General features: G+C 44.4%; 1 long non-coding RNA gene across 2 annotated transcripts; it reads right to left on the bottom strand.

The window, feature by feature from the left end:
- Positions 1-2,839: 2,839 nt before the first annotated feature.
- On the bottom strand, positions 2,840-10,406 carry LOC117997430. Of its 2 annotated transcripts, XR_004675814.1 has the most exons (4): positions 8,827-10,406; positions 8,250-8,386; positions 4,198-4,330; positions 2,840-3,960 (listed from the first exon to the last, which is right to left on the bottom strand). It is a non-coding gene; the product is annotated as an uncharacterized LOC117997430 (long non-coding RNA). The 2 variants fall into 2 exon arrangements; XR_004675813.1 differs by having other exon boundaries at positions 2,840-4,330.
- Positions 10,407-10,622: the final 216 nt, after the last annotated feature.

Genomic DNA, 10,622 nt, shown 5'->3' on the forward strand with positions numbered 1-10,622 from the left:
GCCCATCTGATAGATGAAAACGGAAAATCCATTTCTTCTCTTGCCTCAGGTTACTTGAGTTTAAACTGTAACTTGATGCCCACAAACCTTTTCATTCATTCATTTAAATAGTATAAGGCATTTCCCACATGCAAGGTTCTATCCCAGTCACCCCTTCTTCGCCGTGTGAAGTAGAATCTCTCTCCAAAATCGTTATGTGGCTTAAGATTCCTCCAGATGGCTGGGATTTGAATAACTCCTGATTTCTTCATGGTAGAATAATAGGATAATTATTGGGGTTTTCGGAGGAGCAAATAAATAATATTCCTGTCCCAATTCTCTCCCCAACCCCCTCCCCACCCAGCTCTAAGTTGGGACCAATCAAGAGACAGTCACGGGAATCAGACAGATGGGGATGAAAATATCTGCTTTATGTCTGATAAAGCCGATTGGAGTCTAAAGCTTAGACCCAGAAACAGGTGGGTTTTCTAATATCTGCCTTGAACCAAAAAACAAACAAAAAAGCCATAATTAAATCCATACACATGGTCACAGGCAGGCCTTCTCAGCAAAGGTCAGTCTTCTGTGCAGTCATGGCCCACTTATTATAGGGCCTCAGAGGCAAGTGGGTTTCCCGAGGACAGCCAAGCCCACCAAGAGCCTGCAGAAGGGCAGAGCCACAAGGGCTGATCAAGCAGACCAGCTACACACACTACATGTAGCCACAGGAGTGTCGCTCCCGTATATCTCCCCCCACACACACACCCCTCAGAGGCAAGGAAATTCTCACCCCTCCATGCAAATGTATGGAGAAGGGATAAGAATAGTTCTAAAGAAAATGGGATCTTTTGGGGGGTGGGAGGGAATTAAAAGTGTGAAAAGAGTGCAGAATGTATTCACTGCTTCATTCATAAAATACTGATTGAGGATTTACCCAGTACCAGGCTCTGTGTGAGGCTCTGGGACTGAGATGACAAATACTCAGATCTTGCCTTCTGTAGGACTGACGTTGTACAAGAGAGATAGCCACATAAATAAGTCAGCTTATACAAACTCTAACCGAAGCATGGACAAAGGAATGGACAAGGCTTTGCTGAGGTGCCCTGAGCTGTGCTAGGAAGGATGAGTAGGCATCAGGGGTTTGGGGGTCAGGCGTGAGGGAATGCCAGATCAGAAAAAGTTGCAGTTGCAAAAGGAGAGAACGGAATCAAGTTGTGTTTGCGGCACAGAGAGTATTTCTGTGTGGATGGGGACCTGTGCAGAGGGGAAGGCAGGGCACAGGGGGTATAAGACACGTCTGGGGAAGCACCAGGGCTGGGCTGGGAAGCCTCTGTAAGCCACACTCGGGAGCTTGTGCTTGATCCTCAGACAAGGGGGAGCACTTCGTGCTTTTTAAGCAAAATTGACATGACCCAATTTGTTTCAGGACGATCACTCTGACAGCAAATGAGGAAGATAGAGTAGAAAGAGAGAGAGAGACCTAAGGTGGAAGGACCAGTTAAGAGTTAACAAACTGGTGCAGAACAAAGAGGTTAAGGGTCAAGATTAGCACAAGGGTGAACAAGAAAAGTAAAGAGATTCAGCAGACATTCCCTCAGTAGAATGAGCAAGATGTGTGATTAACTAGGCATGGGAGGTGAGTGGGAGGGAATCCAGGGCAAACAGGCATTCTGTTTGAATGGTGACGCAGGAACTGATACTGGGAACAAAAGAGGAGCAGGTTGGGGGGGAGAAGAAATTGAGTTTTGTTTTGGATCATGCTGTGTTAGAGTTGCCTGAAAGATACCTAGTAGGATGTGTCCAGCAGGTGCCAAGAAATGAAAGTCCAAGCTCAGGAGAGAAGTCGGGGCACAGACAGACATGGTAGCTATCAGTATAAGGGCTGTAAGGGAAGCTTTGGGAGTCCTTTAAGAGTGGTCAGCTGCACAAGCAATGAGGCATGCGAGAGAAACAAGATGGTACAGGGGAGCAAACAGGCAATGGGTATCTGGAACAGAGAAGAGGTCAATGAGGACAGTTCCATGGGAGAGTGAGGAGGTCTGGGAGATAAGGAGGGAGGAACTCTTCAATGAATCATGGAGGATCAAATATTTCCTCCTCCTAGATGTTCAAGGCCACACTGCCTCTTTGGAGGGGACAGTTTTCTCATCCACATCTGTCCTAATGGCATTCATCTTCCAGGGCTACCTGGAAAGCTAACTGGGTGAGACAAAGAAGGATGAGGACAATGGCTCAGCTTCCCCCTGCATTCCTCTCTGGAAGAAGCTTCTCCTTGTTTGCCATAGAATGGAGGACAAGAGAGTAGAGCGGGGCCTTAGGAACACCTTCCCAACAAAATCTTGCAAAAGCTCTGCATTTACAAACATCAAAAGGAAATCTAATATCCTCCTTCATGGGTTTAAGGAAATCTAATATCCTCCTTCATGGGTTTAAGGAAATCTAATATCCTTCTTTTCCTTCTTTATGGATTTCTCACCAATGTAGCCCACTCTGTCTAATAGTGATCCCTGCCAGGATCCTTCATGACCACACCATCTGCTCTGGTCAACAACTTGGCCAACTCTCTATGCTCACCTTTCTCTAGCCATCAGATCTTGGCACAAGCTAGTCCATGTGCCTGGAACATCCCATTCTTCCTATAAAATTTCTCTTCATTTCTCTTAATTTCTTCAAAGTCATGCTTGAGTCTTACCCCGTTCATTTTCTGAGTCTGTGCGTCAATTGAGATGCACAGCTACTACCCTTTGCCTGCAGACTTGGTCTATGTTAACATTTTTTTTCTACAGAAATCATGTCATTTGTCATAATTACTTAGGGGAATAAGCAGACTCTTCTAGATAACCAGAGCTCTGCCTCTAAGCATCAATATTTTATTTGCTTCTTTGAATGGACCAATATTTATTGAGCACTGACTTGTTATGTGCCAAACACTGTGCTACACGATGGAGATTTTAAACAAAGGAGAGTAAACACAGAGAAAGTATTCATTACATAGGCCAAGAAACAAGCCTGGGCCTCCTTTAGGGGATGAAAAATTTACATCTTAATTGCTCCCACTGCCTTCTTTGATAGATCTTACTAAAGCAGATTATTCTCTTCCCCACCTTCTTAAACAGAGAGGAATGAACAACATCTGAGACATTTGTGTTGACTTGGGTTCATCAACTTGAACATTTCTTTTTTTTAATTAGAAAAACAATATGTTCCTTGTGAAAAGTTGCAAAAAAATTTTTTATTAGTCACCCATGGTCATACCATCCAAAAAGCAACCGCCACTAACATATTTGTGTGTCTCTCTAGGCTTTTGTCCAACCAGTTTTAGGAAGTTTACCATAATAGAGATATAATATATTGAACACAAAAGTTCATAGTTTGTTCTCTTACAAGTTCCCAGTATGGCATAGCCAGTTTTCCAGGAAGCATCCTTTGTTGAACAATGTCAACCAGGAGAGAAATCCCAAGCCATTTTCCCCCACTTCTCTGGCCCCTCCTGCCCCCATACAGGTGAGCAGAGCTCATCCTATCCTCTGCTGTGACAGCAGAAGCTTGGAAGAGCAGAGGAGGGGTGGACACAACATGTCCAAGGCTGAGAAATCTGTAGGACCCAGGGATGAATTAAGAGAGAGTCCTCCTTCTTTCTGGAGAGAGGAATCGCAAGTCTCAGGGAGTAGGGTATAGCAATAGGAGGTTCTAGACACAGAGAAAGGAAGACGGAAAAAGGAGGCATGTGGGAAGTGGGAAGAGATGTCCAGGAGAAGCAGGGGCATCCATATGGAAGACACTCTGACTAGCAGGGGTATCCATTCTCCACCCTCACCGTTGGCCCAAAGTGGAGATAACCCTTCAGAGGCTACACTGTACCACCTGAGAAGGAACACCTTCGAAAGCTATCATCCAAGCAGAGAAGACCATAATATGTCCCATCTTGAAGACACACAAGTTTCCAACTTTTCCATTTCCAGAGGATCCTTGTACACAAACCTTGAAAGACAGAAAAGGGACCTTTAATATGTATTGTGTTTGTAAGAGAGGGACATCTCCCAGGACTACCAGTGACCAGGGAAGGAAAATATATCCTTGCTACCTGTTGAGAACATAGTGTCAACTTCACGCACCCCAAGGAAGTTATAGACTGCTTATAGAATGTGACGGGTAGTTGCCCCTATGCAAAATGGCCCCAGAACACCCACAATTAAACATCCATTGTTCTTCCTTCACCTTCAGTGCAGTGACTCCCAACCTTGTCTTCATGTTGGAATCACCAGGAGAACTTCCAAAACTACCGATGGCCTGTGTCCCACCTCTGGAGATTGTATAAATCCATCTTGGGGGTGGCCTGGATTTAAAATTACTAAAAAAAAAAAAAAAAAAAAAAGATGCTCAGGTGATGATAATGTGTGTCAGATGTGTTTGAAAACCACTGCTTTAATGTCAGGTCCTGGAAATCATTTCTCCTCTTAGGTGGTCTATAGACTGCCTGGAGCTGCCCATCGCCCCAACTTTAATCCAGTGTTCTGGAAAAGCTTCTAGAATATATCTGAAATAGGGGGAAATGAATTTGGAACAGTGCAAATAAAATGCATGAACTGTAGAATCATAACTCTTTTTTTAAACATTGAATATATCTGCTGGGAGACCTCAGCTTTTTCTGGATAGCTGATCTGGCTAAAGAAGTAGCCACCAGATAAGCCAAGTTTTATGTCATCTCTATGAGTGTATGGGTTATGTGTCTATCTATGCATATGCTTATAGATATTTAGCCTAAAAGTTGATGAGTTCAAACTATAATGTCTTCTCTGAGGGTTCAAGCAACTTGAGAGCAGGTATCATATTAATGCGTCATTGTGTGGCATCTTGAAGAGAAACTTTACACCCAGGAAGTTCACAGTAAATGTCCAGAGTGATCTTTAACACTAATGTTGCTGCTGATTCTCCCAGTGCTGGCTAATGGACCAAGGAACAGCTCCAACTCCTAAGTGACAAGGCACTCCTTATAGAAGTGGTATCTGGGGTCTTCTTGGGGATATCAAATATGATCTCTTCCTAATTAAAATAGTCCAGATGAGTACTCTTACTTGTTCTCTAGGGAGGACACTGACTAAGAGAGTTAAAAGCAATGAGTTCACCTTATAGCTTCCCACTCAACTGTCCTTTAAAAGTGAAAACAATTATTTTAATCACTCTTAACTGGAGGCTGCCCAGAGCTAGAATAGGTTCTCTGAGCATCCTTGAGAGACCTGGACCAGGGAGAGAGCTGGTCCTCAGAGCTCCTGGCTGAGGCAATCTGAGGACATTCCCCAGAAGACATACTCTTCACTTCTTGGTTTAAAACAATAAATTAAAAGTTTAGGAAAACAATACTAAACATCACACTAATTGACTTCAGAGACAAAAGACAGATCTAGCCCACTATAGCTCAACTCAGCCTCTGGCAAAGGCCAGAGAGTCTATGTGGAGCATGGGTCCCACCTTGGAGAGTAAATGTGTTCTGTTGGCATCACTGCCACGAGCGCATAGGCAAACCAAAGTGTTCTTGCCCTCTGACATGTCTTTCTTGTTTACCCTTCTTTTAAAAACCTTATTTTCCTCTTATAGCAGAGCCCTTCATAGAGAAGGTCTAATGATGTATTTCATTATATCCAATCTCAGTTATGTTTTGCCTCAGTGTGCTACAGGGGATCCCCCAAAACTCTTTAAAAAGAAAGACCTTAAAATGAATATTTGACGCCTTTGGGTACACTTTGATCTTAAATAAAATATCTCATTTGACACACCTGGGGAGATAGAACAATTGGGGGAGGAGGGAATGGCTTTTTTAAAAGTGAAACAAATAACAAGGAATTGCAAGACTCCAAAAGAGTGAGAAGTGCAGTGGTGTCATGACACAAATTGCACCTGTGGATCCCTTTCCATGGAAAGATCATTCTGAGAATAGCCTTTTTGTAGAATGAAGGAATCCTCTGACCATTTTTCCTCCTGAACCCTCTCTTCTCCTCAGTACTTCCTAACTATGGCATTAGTAACTAGTCTGACCTCTAAATGTTCTTGATTTCCATGAATCCACTCTCTCCTAGACCTCACCCTAACTTTCTAGATGCTTCTTCCCCATCCTGCTTAGGGGCACATCAATCCCAAGTGCTAGACTCTTGGGTTCTGTCGTTGGCCCTCTTCTCCTAGGCTCTCCCTAGATGACCTAAAACACTCCCATGACTTCAACTGTTATCTGTAAGGTGATGATTTCCAGAGGTAGCTTTTCTGCCAAGGTCTACATCCCATTATTTCTTGGACATGGATTGACCATCATAGAGGTCCCTCAAACTCAACATGTACAAAATGAAATGCATACTGGTTCCTAAATTCTCCTTCCATTCCTGATCTTTGCAACTGGCACTATCACCTACCCCAACACTCAAACAACAAATTGGAGATCACCCTCAAATCCTTCTGTTCACCCCCTTTACCCAGTTCATCATTTGTCTCAGTTAGGAATTGCTCTGGGCTGCTGGATGAAAATGATGGCTATTGCAATTACTTAAGCAAGAAATTATTTATTTTTTTTCTTATATAGCATGAAGTTCAGGGGTAAACCATCCAAGGCTGGTGCACTGGGTCAGCCATGTCACTGGCCCCCTAGACTCCTGGCCTTTCCTCTCTGCCATGCTCTTCACAAGATTCCCATCCTTAAGAGTACATCATGGTTCCACACTGGCTGTTCCCAAGTTCCAGGCAGAAAGAAAGAAAGAGGGAAGAGGCAATCCAGGTATTTCATTTGGCTCATATTTCATTAGCCATAAAGAGAAAGCATAGAACAGCTATTAGTGGGTCAAGATAGAAATCAGGGCCACCCATCCTACTTCTTAATAGCTATCAAATTATCCCCTAACATATTTGTTCATGCCCTCATCATTTCTCCTGTGGATTACTTCAATAGCCTCCTAATTAGACTCCTTGCCTACCACCTGTGCCCCTCACAGCCATGCTTTACACAGCCACCATAACTATCTTTCCTAAATGAGAATCTGACCCTTGCTTAAAATCTTTCAGGGGTTCCCCTATAGCTCTCAAGAAAAAGCCCACCCTGCCTTGCATGGCTTTAAGCCCTTCCCAGTCTGACTCAAAACCATTTCTGCACCTCCTCTCGCCTCTCATCCCCCAAGTTCCAGACACACGAACCACACCTTCATCCCGGGACCTCTCAGTTGTCTTACACCACCCCATCTTCACAAGCACTGTCGCTCTGTCTGCAATGAAGACACTTCCATGTGTAAACAACCATTAAAGATCTGAGGAAGTACCCACACAGCAAGACCACCTGTTCCTACATGAGAAACAGTCAGCAAAACACTATCTTTGTTACGCGTGTATAAATACCACCCTTTTGAAACACGACAGAGCTGCCTCCTCTGTCTCCAGAAACAATCTAAAGATGCCTCTCCAGGAAGAACGACATGGGAGAGTCTCCCCATCACTTCCTCAGTGACCTAATTAGTCCGGACTTCCACACGTCTAAGAAGAGAAGGGAAAAAACGCAACTCTCACTTCAGAGTCCACCTTGCAGCCGAGACACCCCTGTGTAGATGAAAGCAAACCAAAGAAAAAGTGAATAAGGATGAAAGCGAAAGGGAGTAATGATGAAAGAAGAACTGTACCCCCAGATACACAGAAACTCCTGCAAAATGCATCCACCAGCCTGGATTCTGACCTGAGATGCGTGGCTTGTGGGCAAGAACAGAGAGAAGGGAGAAAAAACAAGAGGATAGTTGAAGCCCTGGTGATGATGCTTTTCCTGGTTTTCTCAAAAACTAAACTGCTTCCTACAAGTGCCAGGGGGGAAAAAATCATGGTCAGAAGTTACCATGGGGAAGGCAAGGGTAAAGGTAGTAAAAGGTGACATGTGACAGTGTGTGTGTGTGTGAGAGAGAGAGAGAGAGAGAGAGAGAGAGAGAGATGCCCTTGGCACAGCACCCCTGGCTATTTGGAGACCCCTGTGAAAAATGGGACCCCGAGTCTCTTTTGTCATGTGTCAACTGTCTCCTTCCTGGGACCCTTCCGTGGACCTTGCTCATGTTAGTTCAATGTCATCCCCTTTACTGTAAATAAATGTTGCCAGTGGGGAGCTGGCCTATCACCCCAATAGTACTAACACTTGGCTGCTTTTTCCACCACACACATCACCAGGAATGAGATTGGTAAATGAGTCGAGTGTTCTGGAGAAAGAAATATAATGATCACGAGGTTGTCCAATGACAGAAACTGCTAAGGACACATACCTGCTCTCTGTTGATTTATGTTACTGTAGCTCTGTGGGAAGATTCTTAGAAGTGGTAGCGAGAAAAAAAGAAACTGGGGATCTTCGTGTTTCAGTGACATTTCTTCTTGGCCAGTTACTTCTTCTTCGCTCTGTACTCTTTAAAAGAAAAAAAAAATAGTGTCTTTTAGGCACAAATGATTAAAGAGAAACAGAAGACAGGACAAGAAAGTTCCAAAATGCTCGTCTACTGAAACCCAAAGCAATTTTTCTGAGAGGGGTTGGATAGATTATGTAAAGAAAATGAGTGTTGGGAGAAAGGAAGATTGAGTCACCATGTAGGGGGAAAAGCACCACCCAGCCTAAGCTTCCCCTCTGTAGGCATGCATCGTAGTCATGTTTGTTTTTTCCTAGTCATGTTTTTAGACACCTAGAAAACTGGCCGTCAAGACTAGAAGATTCTGGTGTGGTCTGGGACTAAGGTCATCCTCAAAGCACCACCCAGCAGAGCCCCTAATGAGTGAGTGAAGCCCAGGAATTGCCAATCGCCCTTATACCAAGGCCCTATCCTAACTTGATATAGTCCAGCTCCAACGCACAGGCCACATCACCAGCTCCCCATTCTTCTTTTCTTCCCATCCTCTCGGATTCCTCAATGTTCATCAATCCATAACGTGGCAAGGAAGTCCAGCACCTTTAGAGAGTTACTAGTAACCTACTCTGTTTAGCACAGCTTTGGCTCATTTGACATCGTATTTGAAGAGTATTTCCTGCAGCGACGAAGAGAACTCTCCGGTCCACTATCATTTGCTTGGAGGTCCTTTGCTTAGTAGTAAGCACTTGGATCCATCTTCATTAATCTTCGGCTACTCCAGGGTCATCAATGACGTTGCAGTAAAATCAGACTTGCAGTAAGCAACGGCAGTCTGTGGCACAGTTAATCATGCATGCCTCTAATAACAATTTTAGAACAAGACCAGGTACAAATCAATACAATACAGTGGATCTTGGATTTTTTTCTCTCTTCTGCGAGTGATTGCCTGCTGCCCAGAGGAAGTTTTCTTTAACTGAGGTCCTACAGGGATTTCACGTGTTTGGGAGAAAACTATGAAGGCAAAGAGGAAACTGGTTACATGTAGGTGTTTCCTAACTTTCGAGTTTCACTTTTGTCTCACACACTTTTAACCCAGTAAAGGTGAACTACACAAATGCCACCATCCCAAACTAGACCAGACAGAGGGTCCTGCCTCTCTCCGTTCTGAAGCTGAGGCACCCATGGAAGGCAACTACCTCTCGATCCCAGCTCCACGGCCAGGCCAGCGGCAGGGACAGCAGAGAAGCGACCAGAATAACAGTGTTTCTCCCCTTTCCCTGGTTGGTGGCAAACAACTGGCTATCATCTTACTTTCTTGGTGTCTCCTGGAAAGATTTTAATCTGCTCACTAAGTATCTACCTATGATTTTCATTGCTGGTTTGTTTGTTTTTATGTAAGCTCTACACCCTATGCAAGGCTTGAACTCACAGCCCTGAGATCAAGAGTCACATGGTCCAATGACTGAGCCAGCCAGGCACCCCTTCATTGCTGTCTTAAAGCAAAGAGGTTGGGGTGCCTGGGTGGCTCAGTCGGTTGAGTGACCAACTCTTGGTTTGGGCTCAGGTCGTGATCTCGGGGTTGTGGGATTGAGCTCCGTGTCAAGCTCCACACCCACCCAGAGTCTGCTTGAGATTCTCTCTCCCTCTCCCTCTGTCCCCCCAACCCTTTCTCTCTCTCTCAGATAAGTCATAAAAAATAAATTTAAAAAAATAAAGCAAAGAACTCATGGATGAAGGAAAAATGGGGAATTATATCAGCCACACAGTTTTTCTCGTTTTCTTCTGAAATTGTGGAAAGGAGAGTAGATACCCACCAGTAACTATGGCATGACATCTCTACTATTCCAAGAATTGTACATTTCAATTTGTTTCCTGGAATAGGTTGCACAAACTCCCCCAGGGAGCCCTTTATTAATACTTCATTCGCAAGAGAGAAAGCAAACAAAGCAGGCAAAAGTTGCCACGTCTGATGCAACTTATTTTAGGACTGAACCAGGCACTGATGCAAAACTCCGGGGAGCCTCACGGTTAACGCCACCTAGGAAACTGAGCGGGAGAAGCTCTTTCTTTGTGCCACCTGGTCTTCTGCCTTTGCTTTGAAACCCCCAGGCCTTTCCTTCTCTTGGCCACCTGCTGCTTACCACACTTAAGTTAGAAAACCAAAGGAGGAGAGAAGGGCTCAGGCTTCCGCGAAGCAAAGCCTAGAACGTTGTGGGGACCATCACATGCCCATCTTCTGAGCACTCATCCCTGAGGCGCACAGTGGCACTTTTGCCTCATTCCAGAGGTTCGCGAGTCCTC

The sequence above is a fragment of the Mirounga leonina genome, unplaced genomic scaffold (genome assembly GCF_011800145.1).
Source record: "Mirounga leonina isolate KUSES-001 unplaced genomic scaffold, KU_Mleo_1.0 Mir_366, whole genome shotgun sequence".
Taxonomy (NCBI): domain Eukaryota; kingdom Metazoa; phylum Chordata; class Mammalia; order Carnivora; family Phocidae; genus Mirounga; species Mirounga leonina.